Source organism: Heterocephalus glaber, unplaced genomic scaffold, assembly GCF_053883595.1.
Source record: "Heterocephalus glaber isolate CG9 unplaced genomic scaffold, H.glaber_assembly_v1.0 deba00001442, whole genome shotgun sequence".
In the NCBI taxonomy this organism is placed as follows: domain Eukaryota; kingdom Metazoa; phylum Chordata; class Mammalia; order Rodentia; family Bathyergidae; genus Heterocephalus; species Heterocephalus glaber.
This window is the reverse complement of record NW_028258296.1, coordinates 24,475,727-24,490,344: the sequence shown is the minus strand read 5'-3', so window position 1 is coordinate 24,490,344 and position 14,618 is coordinate 24,475,727.

The following is a 14,618-nucleotide window of genomic DNA, read 5'->3' as shown; positions in this document are numbered from 1 at the left end:
GCGATGCAAAGAGTAAAATCACCCGTGAATCTCATCCTGTTAACACTCATCCTGTTAGCTGTTTGCACAGCATCTTCCTCTATATGTACACATCTCTGAAACATTGTTCCTCCTACAAAATAGAAGTGGTTCTGGTGCCCTTTCACACACTAGTGTATCACCAGCATTTCCCTGTGCCTTGATACATGACCTGCTTCATCTTTCAATGCTGGGCAGCTTTTTTCGTCCTTGCATTCATCCCTTTGCATTCCAGTGTTGATTTGTAAAGATAGGAAGACTTAAATTCTTTCCGTGGTTCACATCTTGGTTTTGTGTGTGTGTGTGTGTGAGAGCATCTCTTTTTATTTAAAAAAATTTTTTTTAATTTTTCCCCCCATTAAGTTTATTGGTACACTTTAGCTATAAAATACATTTACATACATCATTGGGATCTTGTACCATTACATGAGTATCTTGGTTCTTATTTTTTGCCCCTTCCCCTACCCTCCATTCACCCCCTCCACGCTTCCCTATTGGCAAAGATTTTGTTTCCATTTTTTTCCTTTTCTCATATTTTTTTCCCTTCTTTCCTTTCCCCTACCTCTTCCACTTCCCCTGCTCCTTTAGACCTTTATTTCCTATTACACAATATCAATTATACAGTTTTTAAATTACAATATCAAGACCTAGGAGACATTACCACAGATTTTACAGAATTTAAAAGGATATAGAAAGCATATTTCAAAAATCTGTTTTGAAATAAATTTGACAATTTCTAAGAAGTACCTTGGAAGACAAATTAATGAAACTAACTCTGGAGGAAATATAAAATTTGAATAGCACCTATTAAAGAAAGTATATTCCTAGCTTGAAAACCTACCTATATGACAACAGCAGGCTCATAAACATTTTAACTGATAAATTATATCAAACAATTAAAGCAGAAAAAAATGGAGCAATTCTCCCCTCATTTTAGGAACTCAACATTGTGCTAATCCTAAAACTGGATAAAGATAATAGAAGAAAAAAGTATGAACATAGAAATTTGTTCAACAAAACAAACTATTGGAAGTCAGATCTGGCAGGGTGCAGAAAGTGGTTTTGTTATAGGGATGGCAGAGTTGATTCTGCATTGGAAGATCCATCCCCAAAAGTCATCATTTTAACAGAGGAAAGGAAAAAAGCCATATGATCCTGTCACTAGTTGGACAAAAAGTATTGGACTAAATTCTACAGCTGTTCATGGTAAAAGCTATCAGGAGACTAGAAGTAGAACAGAAACTTCTCATCAGATTAAAGACATGTACTCCATACTTCCAGTGAGAATGCATTATATGAATGGAGAAGATTCAATGCTTTCTCCTTAAGGTGGGGAACAAGGGCAGATAGGCTTACTCTTTATCTGTCCATTAGACTTTGAAACCTAGGTGCAACCAAAATAGTCTGGCACTAAAATGATACAATTAGGATAGGATTGGCAAGGTAGAAGCAAAATCTTTATATGTAGATGAAATGATCATCTACAGAAAAAATACTAAGAAATCTCTAGGAGCCCCTAGAACTTGTACTTGAATTTAGCAGGATTAGAAAACACAAGGTATATATAAAAATTCATGTCTGTATATACTTGCTATAAATGAAGAATTAGATATTGAAATTTAAAAGTTATGTGGGAGTACAAAGGACCTAGAAAAAAAAAAAAAAACAGTGTTGGAAGACGTTTAGTACCTAATTTTAAGACTTCTTCTAAAGCTACAGTAATCAAGGCACTGTTGGTATAAGGAAAGACAGATAGATCATTTGAATAAAACAGAGAATCTAGAAATAGAACCATACATATATGGTCCACTGAGTTTTGAAAAATTATTTAACATTAGCATTTTATAGAATATAAACTCAATTCAAGAGCCAAGGAAAAGATAGTGTTTTCAGTAAATGGCACTAGAACACCTGGTATCCATATATAAAAAATTAACCTCAACCCTTTATTTCCATACATAAAAATAACTTGAAGGGATCTATGAACCTAAATATGCAAGCCTAAAAGTATAAAATTTTAAGAAGAAATTATAAGGGAAAATGTTTATGAATTCAGGGTAGGCAAGAACTACCTAGGATACAAAAACCATGATGTATAAAAGAAAAAAATGAGATTCTATCAAAATGTAGAACTTTAAATGACATCATTAAAATGAAAAGTAGTCCTTAAACAAACCATATTTACAATGCATATAACCTATGACCAGAATATATAAAGAATTCTTAGAGCTCATTAATAGACAACCTAATAAAAAGTAGACATAAGAAGATGATAAATAGCCAGTACAGCACAAGAAAAGGTGTGCAACTCTAGAATCAGAAAAATACTAATCAGTACAATAATAAGATTGAATTATACACTCATTAGGAGATGAAGTTAAAAGTTTGAAAAACCTTGCCCTGACTTTTTCTTTTTGTTGGATTCTTCCCCTTTGCATTTAATTTGTCATGCCCAATGGATTCATTCTGCTGGGCTTCCTGGGGTTGTGATCCTCATTGTCTTTTCCTAGGGTATTGTCTAAAATTTTTTGGAGTGCTGGTTTGGTATTCATGAAGTTCCTGAAGTGCTCTTTGTCATGAAAGTATCTTATTTCTCCATCAATTTTGAAAGATAGTTTTGCAGGGCACATCAATCTGGTTGGAGGCTGTTTTCCTTTTGGGCTTGGAATACATCACTCCAAGCTCTTCTTGCCTTGAGGGTTTGCATTGAGAAGTCTGCTGTGATTCTGATGGGCTTTCCTTTGTATGTGATTTGTTTCTTTTCTCTAACTGCTTGTAGAATTTTGTTCTTCTGTTGGATTTCTGGAATCCTAACTATTATATGCCTATGTGTAGATTTTTTTTTGATCAAGTCTAGCTGGAGTCCTATATGCCTCACTTATCTGTATGTCAAGTTCTTTTTGCCTGCTTGGGAAGTTTTCTGCCATCACTTCTGTGAACAGTTTTTTTTATGTCATCTGCACTCTCTCCTGTTTCTTCATTGACTCCAATCAGTCTTATGTTATTCTTCTTTGCATCGTCTAGCAGCTGCTGGATGGATTTCTCATGTTCCCTTACATTTTAAAGCAATTTTTCTTTTCCTCCTCACTAATTGCAATCTTATCTTCTATATGTGAAATTCTATCCTCACCTTGGTTCATTCTGCTACACAGACTTTCAATGGAGTTTTTAATCTCCTGGAAATCTGTTTGCATCTTTTTTATGGATTCCATTTGTTTCCTATGTTGGGATTCCATCATGTTCCTCAGATCTATTTGTTTTATCTGTGTCCTCTCTAGATTTATTAATCATATCTTGCACTATGAGCACAATCTTTGCTGTTATCTGAGTAATTATTTCTGATTTTATTTTTCCCAGATCCTCTTTTGTTCACAGTTCAGAGAGTCCAGGTGGTTGAGTATCAGATTGTTCCATCTCGTTTCCCTTTTGGGTTGCTGTAGGTTATCTGGAAGTCTGTTTTTGAGGCTTGTTTATGTGTCTTCTCATTTCCATGGGGCAGGGGGTACTTCTGGCTTCCATGCAGCTCACCTTCTCTGCCCTAGGAGCATGGAATGGTGATGGGGGAACTTCCTTCTGGGTTCTGGGACTGGCTCAGCTTCTCTGCCCTAGGAGTGTGGAATGGCAGCAGGAGGGGAGCTTCCTCGGGGTGCTGGGACTGGCTTACTTTCTCTGCCTTAGGAGCATGAATGGCAGCAGGGGAGCTTCATTCCAGGTGCTGGGACTGGCTCAACTTCTCTGATCTAGGAGCGTGGAATGGCAGCAGCTGGTTCACATCTTGTTGTCACTCAAGTATCACCAATGCCACCATCAATTTGGGGTTCATTAGACTTCAATTTAAGGAACCACCTCTGCCAATTGTCATTCTTTCACTCTCTGAAATGATCTTGTTCATTCATTTGCTTGTTTTTGGCTTCTCCCTATACAGAACAGGGAAGGGGATGTTGCCACAACCTCTGCAGTGCGTCTTGGACTCCTGTGAGTCACTATAGCACAGGGTGAAAGAATAAAGACAGGAAACTAGACTTAGAGTGAAACTGGATCTTGGGACCTAATCAAGGCTGCTCTAGGCAACAAAGACAAAGGCCCCCAAGCACGTCCAGTATTTATTGAATACAACTATGGGAATGAATAGGAGGCCAGGCATGCTTTGAAGGAACCTAGAAAATACTGCTGAAAATCTGGCATGATGGCACCAGACAGGGCTGTTAGAGTAAGCACTGCTTATTTTGCTTCTATAGAACAGTTACTGGGATCAGGTGCAATTAGCAAGCCATCCATTGGGTCAATGAGAAGCCAGAATTCAGGGGAAAGGATTATAATTGGGATCACGTTGACCTCAGCTGCATGTAACTCAGCAGAGCCCTGCCACTTCATAGACCAGGGCCTAGGTTTCCATGGCAGCAGTTGGTGGAGGGGCCATACTCACCCAGTCTACCATCTGAAATCCCCATTTGAGTCATGTAGAGCTTTGGTTTGACTCCTGATATAAAACAATATAGCTGAATTTTGAAAAGCAAGAAGCAGGTGCCAGTCATAGGCCATTAGTACTAATCAAGGATATCTGCTACACCTCTCCAAGTAGAATATTGGCTCTTAGAGAGATGAGATAGGGTCTGTGTTGATCACTCTATCTTCAGGGTTTAGAATGTGTTTGATACTGAGAATTTTCTCAGTTGATATTTACCGGCTAGGTGACTGAATCCATTGTATGGGCAGATGAATGCCACAAATGCAATAAAGAAGCCATATTGAGAGTTATTTTCATAATTTTAACACTACAAGAATGGTCTTTGTACTCTTGGATAGTTCTTTTGTCCCTCTTAAAACTTTCAATACAACTGTTTTTAAAACAGAGAAAAATAGAAATAATAGAATGATAACCTATAAATCTTTAAGATTAAAAACAAATATTATTATATTATTCATTCTAATCATTTGTACATTTTAGGTATACAATATAACGACATTCATCATTGGAAATTTGCACCTTTACATAATCTCTCTTTGTTCTTATTTTTCACCCTTGCCTAGACCTCCCTTCAACCCCTCCATTCCTCCCTATTTACAAAGATTTTGTTCCTATTTTTCCATTTGCTCATATTAATTCCATTCCCTTCTTTCCTTTCTCCTACCCCTCTCACTTCCCCTTCTCCTTTGCCCCTTTTCTTCCTATTTCACATTATCTATTATACCATTTAGTCCTTATTTACACTTTCAGTTTCTCATATTAGAGAAACTATTTGGTATTTACACATGTGTGTCCTATTTATTTCACAAAAGAGTATGGCCTCAATGTGCATCCATCTAGCTATAAATGTCTCTAATTTCTCATATTTTATGGCTGAGTAGTACTGCATTGTATAGAAAAAACACATTTTCTTTATCCAGTCTCCAGTTGATGGGCATTTGGGCTGCTTCCAAGTTTTAGTTATTACAAATTCTGCTGCTATGAACATGGGCACACATATATCACTGTGCTATGATTCTTTTAATTCTTTGGGGAAGATACACAGCAGGGGCATAGCTGGGTCAAATGGGACTTCCAGTCCTAGTTCTTTGAGGTATCTCTATACCGATTTCCACAGTGGTTGCACCAGTCTACACTCCCACCAGCAGTGGAGCAGTGTTCCTCTTTCCTTGCACCCCCACCAACATTTGTTATTGGTTGATTTCATGATAGCAGCCATTCTTTCTGGAGTGAGGTGGAATCTCAGCATTATTTTCATTGGCATCTCTCCAATGACCAGTGACGTTGAACACTTTTTCATGTTTATTTCCCATTTCTACTTCTTTGTGTGAGAAATGTCTGTTCATTTCAAATGCCCATTTTTGTATTGGGTCTTTAAATTTGGGAGGTCTGATTTTTTTAAGTTCTTAATAGATTTGAGATAGTAGACCTTTGTCTGAGGTATGGCTGGTGAAAATTTTTTCCCACATCGTGGATTGTCTCTTCACGTTGCCGGTGGTTTCTCTTGCTGTGCAGAAGGTTTTTAGTAAGAAGAGATCCCACTTGTTGATTGTTTGTGCTAGTTCACGGGCAACTGAGGTTTTGTTCATAAAATCTTTTTCTACACCAATGTCTTTAAGAGTTATACCTAACCTCTGTTCCAGCTGGTTTAGCATTTCTGTTTTAATATTTAGATCTTTTATCTATTTTGATTCTAGTTTAGTGCATGGTGAGAGATATAGGTCTAGTTTTAGTCTTTGGCAAGTTGAAACCCAATTTCTCCAGCACCATTTATTAAAGAGGCTATCTTTCCTCCAGTGAGGGTGTTTGGCTCCTTTGTCAAAGACAAGATGGCTGAGTGTGTCTCGAGTTGTTTCTTCATCTTCTAATCTGTTCCACTGGTCCTCAGGTCTATTTCTTTGACAGTACCATGCTGTTTTTATCACAGTAGCTTTGCAGTATAGTTTCAAGTTGGGGGTTGTAATACTCCCTGCCATGCCTCTGTTACCTAGAATTGCTTTTGCTATTCTAGGTCTCTTCTTCTTCCAAATGAATTTTTGGATTGTTTTCTCGAGGTCCATGAACTATGTTGCTGGAATTTCAATTGGGATTGCATTGAATCTATATAGCAGTTTTGGAGGTATGGCCATTTTCACTATGTTGATCCTTCTTACCCAGGAGGAAGGGATGTCTTTCCATTTTCTGATATCATCTTCAATGCCTCTTTTCAAAGTGCAATAGTTTTCAAAGAGCTCTTTGATGTCTTTTGTTAGGTTGATTCCTAGGTATTTCAGTTTTTTGGATGCTATTGTGAAAGGAATTGTTTGCCCTATTTCTCTCTCAGTGAGTCTGTCATTGATGTAGAGGAAAGCTATTGATTTTGGTGTGTTGAACTTGTATCCGGCTACTTGACTGAATTTGGTTATTAAGTCTAGAAGACTTTTGGTGGAGTACTTGGGATCTTCTATATAGAGTATCATGTCATCTGCAAATAATGACAATTTGACTTCTTTGTTTCCTATTTTTATTCTTTTTATTTTTTTCTCTTGTCTAATTGCCATGGCTAATGTTTCCAGAACTATATTGAACAGGAGTGGTGATAGCGGACATTCTGATTTTAGTGTGGATTTCAGGAGGATTTAAGTTTTTGACCATTTAGTATGATACTGGCTGTTGGTTTTTCATAGATGGCTTTTATCAGATTGAGGTAGAGACCATCTATTCAAATTTTTTGTAGGGTTTTTATTATAAATGCGTGTTGGATTTTGTCTAATGCTTTTTCTGCATCTATTGAGATAATCATATGGTTTTTGTCCTTGGCTCTATTGATATAATGTATTACATTTATTTATTTGCATATGTTGAACCATCCCTGCATCCCTGGGATGAATCCCACTTGGTCAGGGTATATGATCTTCCTGATGATCTTCTGCATTCTATTTCTCAGTATCTTATGAAGGAGTTTTGTATCTATGTTTATTAGTGAGATTGGCCTATAGTTCTCTTTTTTGGTTGGGTCTTTCTCTGCTTTGGGGATCAGTGATGCTTGCTTCCAGGAATGAATTTGGGAGTATTGCTTCCCTTTCAATTTCACTGAAGATATTAAACAGTAGTGGCAGTAGTTCTTCTCTAAATGTCTTGTAGAATTCCGCAGTGATGCCATCAGGACAAGGGATTTTTAGTTAGTAAGTTTTTAGTTGCATTTTGAATTTCATTGGTTAGTATTGGGTTGTTTAGAATTTTTAGGTCTTTTTCATTCAACTTTGGTAATTCATATGTATCTAGGAATCTGTCCATTTCTTCTGTGTTTTCCATCTTATTGGCATATAGGTTCTGGAAGTAGGTATTGATGATCCTCTGTATTTCTGCTAGGTCTGTTGTAATTTCACCCTTTTCATTCCTAATTGCATGGATTTGGGGCTTTTCTTTCCTTTTTCTGATAAGGTTGGCTAAGAGTTTGTCAATCTTGTTTATTTTTTTTTGAAGAACCAACTCTTGGCTCCGTTGATTTTTTTGTATTGTTCTCTTAGTCTCCATTGCATTGATTTCTGCCCTGATCTTTATAATTTCCTCCTCTTTGTGGGATTTGGGTTTGTTCTGCTCTCCTTCTTCTAGAAGCTTGAGGTTCATCATAAGGTTGTTTAATTGGGCTTGCTCTGTTTTCCTGAGTATTCACTGCTATGAATTTCCCTCATAAGACTGCTTTCATTGTGTCCCGTAGATTCTGAATTGTTTTACTGTCATTGTCATATAATTGAAGAAACTGTCTTATTTCTTCTTTAATTTACTCTATGACCCATTGGTTATTCAGAAGTGTATTGTTCAATTTCCATCTGTTCATGAAATTTTTGCGGTTTCTTTTGCTATTGATCTCCAGTTTCATCACACTATGGTCTGATAATATACAGGGGATAACTTCAATTCTTTTGTACTTACATAAATATGTTCTGTGAGTGAGTATGTGGTCTATTTTGGATAATGATCTGTGTGCAGCTGAAAAGAATGTGTATTCTGATTTTGTTGGGTGGAACACTCTGTAAACATCTAATAAGTTCATTTCTTCAGGAGTTTGATTTAGTTCTAGTATTCTGTTGCTTGTTTTTTGTCTAGTTGATCTATCTATTTGTGACAGTGGGGTGTTGAGGACCCCAATACAATTGTATTAGTGCATATATGACTTTTCATGTCTGTTAGTATTTGTTAGTATTATATAGTTGGGCATACTAGTGTTTGGTGCATAGATATTTATGATTGTCATCTCTTCCTCTTGGATTGTTCCCTTTACAAGGATGTAGTGTCCTTCTTTGTCTCTCTTAATCAGTGTTGGTTTGAAATCTACTTGATCTCCCAAGAGGATAGCTACTCCTGCTTTTTTTCAGGTTCCTGTCGCATGCAGTATTGTTTTCCACCCTTTCACTTTCAGTCTATGAGTTTCCTTTCGAATTAAGTGTGTTTCTTGCATGCAGCAGATTGTTGGATTTTGCTTTTTGACCCATTCTGCCAGTCTATTTCTTTTGATTGGTGAATTCAGACCATTAACGTTGATGGTTGTAACTGAAACGTATTGACTTGTCATTGCCATGACTTTTTCTTTTTGTTGGGTTCTCCCCCTCTACATTTAATTTCTTGTTGTGCCAGATGGGTTCATTCTGCTTTGCTTCCTGGGGTTGTGATCCTCAATGTCTGTTCCTAGGATATTGTGTAAAATTTTTTGGAGTGCTGGTTTGGTATTCATGAAGTTCCTAAGGTGCTCTTTGTCATGAAAGTATCTTATTTCTCCATCCATTTTGAAAGATAGTTTTGCAGGGTACATCAATCTGAGCTGGAGGCTGTTTTCTTTTAGGGTTTAGAATATGTCACTCCAAGCTCTTCTTGCCTTGATGGTTTGTATTGAGAAATCTGCTATGATTCTGATGGGCTTTCCTTTGTATGTGATTTGTTTCTTTTCTCTGACTGCTTGTAGAACTTTGTTCTTTTATTGAGTTTCTGGAATCTTAACAATTATATGCCTATGTGTAGATTTTTTTTGATCAAGGCTATTTGGAGTCCTATATGCCTCCCTTATCTGTATGTCAAGTTCTTTTCCCTTGCTTGGGAAGTTTTCTGCCATTACTCCTGTAAACAGTTTTTTTATGTCATTTGCGTTCTATCTTCTTTCCTCATTGACTCCAATCAGTCTTATGTTATTCTTCTTTGCATCATCTAGCAGCTGCTGGATTGATTTCTTGTGGTCCCTTACTATTTTTAAGAAATTTTTATTTTCCTGGTGACTCATACCAATTTTGTCTCTTATATCTGAAATTCTGTCCTCACATTGGCTCATTCTGCTGTGTAGACTTTCAATGAAGTTTTTAATCTCCTGGATATCTGTTTGTATCTGTTGTATGGGTTCCATTTGTGTCCTATTTTGGGATTCCATCATGTTCCTCAGCTCCTCTCTAGATTTATTAATAATGTCTTGCACTAGGAGCACAATCTGTCCTGTTATGTCAGAAATTATTTCCGATTTCATTTTTTCCAGATTCCCTTTTGTTGCCAGTTCAGTGGGTCCAGGTGTATCAGAGTGTTCCATCTCATTTCCCTTTGGGGTTGCTGTAGGTGATCTGGAAGTCTGCTTTTGAGTCTTATTTACATGTTTTCTCATGTCGACATGGGGGGATGGGTGGGGGGGTGCTGTTGGCGCCCGTGAGCATCACCTCCTCTTAGCTGGGAGAGGTGGGACAGGGGCCAGGAGTGGTGGTAGAGATGGTGGCCCCAAAGCCCTTTCCTCTGGGCTGGGAGCAGCGGGAGGGATGTTGGCCAGGAAGTCCCTTCCTCTGGACCAGGAGCAGTGGGATGGTGGCTCAGAAGCCCCTACCTCTGGGCCGGGAGCAGCGGGACTCAGTACCTTGGTCTGGTGGTCTGGTGTCCTCTGCGTCTTTGTAGTGTGGAACCAGGTGGCTGCCTGTCTGCAGCAGGGTGATTCGGCATCTTCTGCGTGACTCTGAAAAATATTTTTAAGAATAATGCTCGTTATCTCAGTCATAACAATATAATATTGGTAATTGAGAACTTGTTTCCATGGTTTCTGAAACTGATAGTGAGGTTTTATTTAGCTGAAATGAACTTCTTTCATGTTCTATTAACTAACTACAGTAAAAAAATGATCTGTATTATCTTTTTAGATACTGTGTCACTTTATTTTGGATTTTTTGGTTGTTGTTGTTGTTGTTGTTGTTGTTCCTAGTGTACTCAACTCTGGAACTTAGTAAAAATACCCTAGCACAAAGGGTAGTATCATTTTTGACATCCTGTTATACAGAGTTTGGCAAAAGACCATAAAAGTAGCCTCAATTAGTATGAACAGGAAAGCTTACAGGCAGAGGAGAAGACAGGAGGTAGCCTTTGTTAGAGCAGGCAGGCTGAGCATTCCAGGTTTGAGACTGCACAGCTGAACCTGGAGGGCAGAAATGACTCATGCCTTTACCAGTCACCTTGAACTGAGTAACAAGTCAGAGCAGGTTGGGATAGGAACATAAGCACAAAGAAAGAAAAGGCCCATGTGTCACAGATTGTGAAGAGTTTGTTGGATAAGAGTGAAAGGACATTTCAGGTACTGAGACAAATTTGTAGCATTCCAGGTCTTTAGTAATGAACAGGGCCCTTGTAGAACTTCACTGATGAAACTAGAGGCTTGTGGTTCACTGAAGGAAGCAGCAGAAAAACAACACCCACAGCTAGCTGACCTACAGCTTCACTGAGCAATGCTCACTGCAAGCATTTTAATATAGAAGAGGTATGCACATTTCCAAACACAAACACTATTTTATATAAGTCTCCACTAGTTTTTTCAGCAGTTCCTGACATTCAATTACAGAATTATGAGATGCACAGAAAAACCAGGTAAAAATTTAATTTTAAAGAGATAAAGCAAATATCAGTTGTAGAGACACACCAAATGTTGGCACAATCAGACAGGGCCTTTAAAATCTGTATGTTTATTATGTTAAAGAATCTAGTGGGGAAAAAAAGGATCTAGTGGAAAAATGATCAGCATACCCGAACAGATGTGGATTTTCTGCAGATAAATAGGAACTCTTAACAAAGTCAGACAAATTATGTAAATGAAGAGCACAATATTAATGATAAAACATTCCTTTAATGGTCTTAACGAAAGTTTGAACAGAAACAAAGCAGAATAAAGAATAAGAGACTTTGCAATCATTCAATACAAACTTACCAAATGACATCACAAAGACATTCAAAAAATGATATAAATGATAGCTGAGCACTCAGTACCTCAGGACATTGTGCAAAGCAGTGTGAAAAGATTTACTCTAAATGTAATTGGGACTCCAAAAGAAGAAATAGAAAGGAAAGTGATCATGGCTGAGAGTTTCCCCCTATTTCTAAGATGGCAAACCACAGATCCAGAAGTTCAGAGAGCCCCAAGAAGAATAAATACAAAGATAAAGTTACACATGTCCATCATAGGCAACATGATAAATCTTAAATATAAAGAAAACATTTTGATAGCAACTAGAGAAATACAAATACTATATATAAAAAAGCACAAGTAAGACTGAGCACTTTCTTTTAGGGAAGTGTATAAATTAAAAAAATAGAAAAACATCTCTAGAATATTGAATAGGAAATGAGAACTCAAAATTCTCTAGATAGTAAAAGTGTTTCAAATTGAATGTAAATACACATTTTTTTAAAAAAATACAGCTGATAGAAAAAATTAATGAATTTATTAATGTAATCCCAGCAACAGCCTAAATCATTGTTAGGGATATAAAATACTTTGAAATTTACGTGGGATTTCAAATGTTTGAGTACTTTGAAAAACTTTGTAAGAAGATTGAGTAGAGCATAAATAGAAACAAATTAAAATATAGCAAGTAATACATTGTTATGTTTGCACCTATAGATGGAGAAAAAAGCCAAAAGTAACAAGTAAGAGAAACTCAGAACAGACATGAGCATAGCTTCATATTTCCATCGGAGGAGTTCTTTCCAAAGGTTAGGAAAAAGACTAACTTGTTATTAAGCTGTGTTGGGAAAAATGAGTTCCCTTTTTCCAGAAAACTATTTTGAACACATACTTCACATAACATAGATTTTCAACTCTTACTAAATTGTAAAGCTAAGTTGGGAAGGTATAATGATACATAGTGTAGAACATAAAGAGATAAGTAACACCATGACCTTCTGTAGCTGAAAGAATTCACACAGTGAATAGCCAGAAGTCACATGGTGCCAGATGTGGTGAATGTGATGCATGAGGACATACTGTAATGTTTTTATGAGCCCCATTGTGCTTGCACTTGGCAGCAGAATTCACTGTATTTTTGGTCACACCTGTAAAGGCCCTCACAAAACAGGACTTCCAGAATTGCTTCAGAAAGTTGCAAAGAACAATTGGAATACATGTGTTTGAAGTGAGAGGAAATATTTTGAGGGAAGATAGGGAGCGTGTACACATGTGTGCACAAACATACACACGCACACACCCACCACATATGCCCCTAGGGATAAAGTAAAATATTGTTGAGTACATTAAGATTATGAACTTTTCATGAAAATTCTGTAGAAAGAGTTAAAGGATGTCACAGAATGAGAAATGACATTGACAAACCATCTGACCCTGAAAAACTCATTTCCAAGATGCTGAAGGAACTTCTAAAAATCTAGAAAAATGAAAACAGCACAATAGAAGAGACAAAAATAGGCCTTTACATCATGTAAGGGTACAGATTCCCATTGATGAATGTAACTGTATTGTATGCCTAAAATGTACCAATAAACTTCAAGGAAAAAAATGAAAAGAGCCAGTAAACATGAAGAGGTGCTTCACCAGATTTGTAGGAGAAAAGTGCAAATTAATGTCTAAACAAGATATCATCATGTAGCTGCCATTCAAAAAAAAGTGATGGGTAGATTGATAATAATGTTCTGGTAAGCATGTAAAGTGCCACAGAGAATTTGAATCATAACAAACTTGATATGGAAAGACTAAAGTAAATATGTATCCTTGCTGATCTAAGAATTTCACTTCTTGGAGTATTATACAAGGAAATTTTTTATGTACCTGTGCAAGTCTACGTGGTAAAAATTGTCCTTACTAACAATTAAAAGATAATTGTGAAAATCCAAATGCAAAAATTGTTAGAAAAGTATCATGAGCATATAAATATTTTAAAAATTATTACAGTGAAAGACATTGCCATTAATCTAGCTCAAAATTCTCCCCCTCATTCTGAATATGCTTCTCCCATTGTTCTTGGCATTTCCTGAAGCAGCTCTGGAAGTTCTGTTTTGAGAGTGCATTTAGTTGTGGTATTGTGTATCTGCCTTGTTTTCCTGAATCAATTCAAAATGTTCACCCTTTGTGGTCATTTTTACTTTGGGGAAGAGCCAGAAGTCACACGGTGCCAGATCTGGTGAATGTAATGGATGAGGACACACTGTAATATTTTTACAAGCCCCCTTGTTCTTGCACTTGGCAGCAGTAGTCACTGTATTTTTTTATCACACCTATAAAGGCCCTCACAAAAGAGGACCTCCAGAATTGCTTCAGAAAGTTGCAAAGAAGAGTTGGAATACATGTATTTGAAGTGAGAGGCAGTATTTTAAGGGAGATTAATGACAATATGTCTTTGACTGTAGTAAATTTTGTAAAATGTAAACTTCCATTGTCTTTTGTTTTGTTGGAATATTTTGGAGATAAAATGTCACTATGTATTCCAGGCTGTATATGAACTCATTATTGTAGCCTTGGGTGGCCTAGAACTAGTGACAAACTACTGCCTCAGCCTCCTGAGTGCTGGGATCATAAGTGTGCACCACTATTCTATGATCACCCCTTGATTTATCAATGCTAATATGAACAAATATAATATATACATCTTTCAACTATACACAAATCTTATAAATATCTTATTAACAAAGGAAGCAAGATAAAAAGGAATACATACACTGTCGTTCCATTCATATGGAAAGCAGGCCAAAGTCAATTTCATCATTTTGGATCTCACATTCATATGATGAAGTCTATAAAGAATTGGGAAAGTTGTGGTTTGCTCTAGAAGCTTTTCTAGAAGTCATAATATGTGTCTTTAGGGTTTGAAGAATGCTTAATTTATGTTACTAGGGAGTGATTTATGTGTTC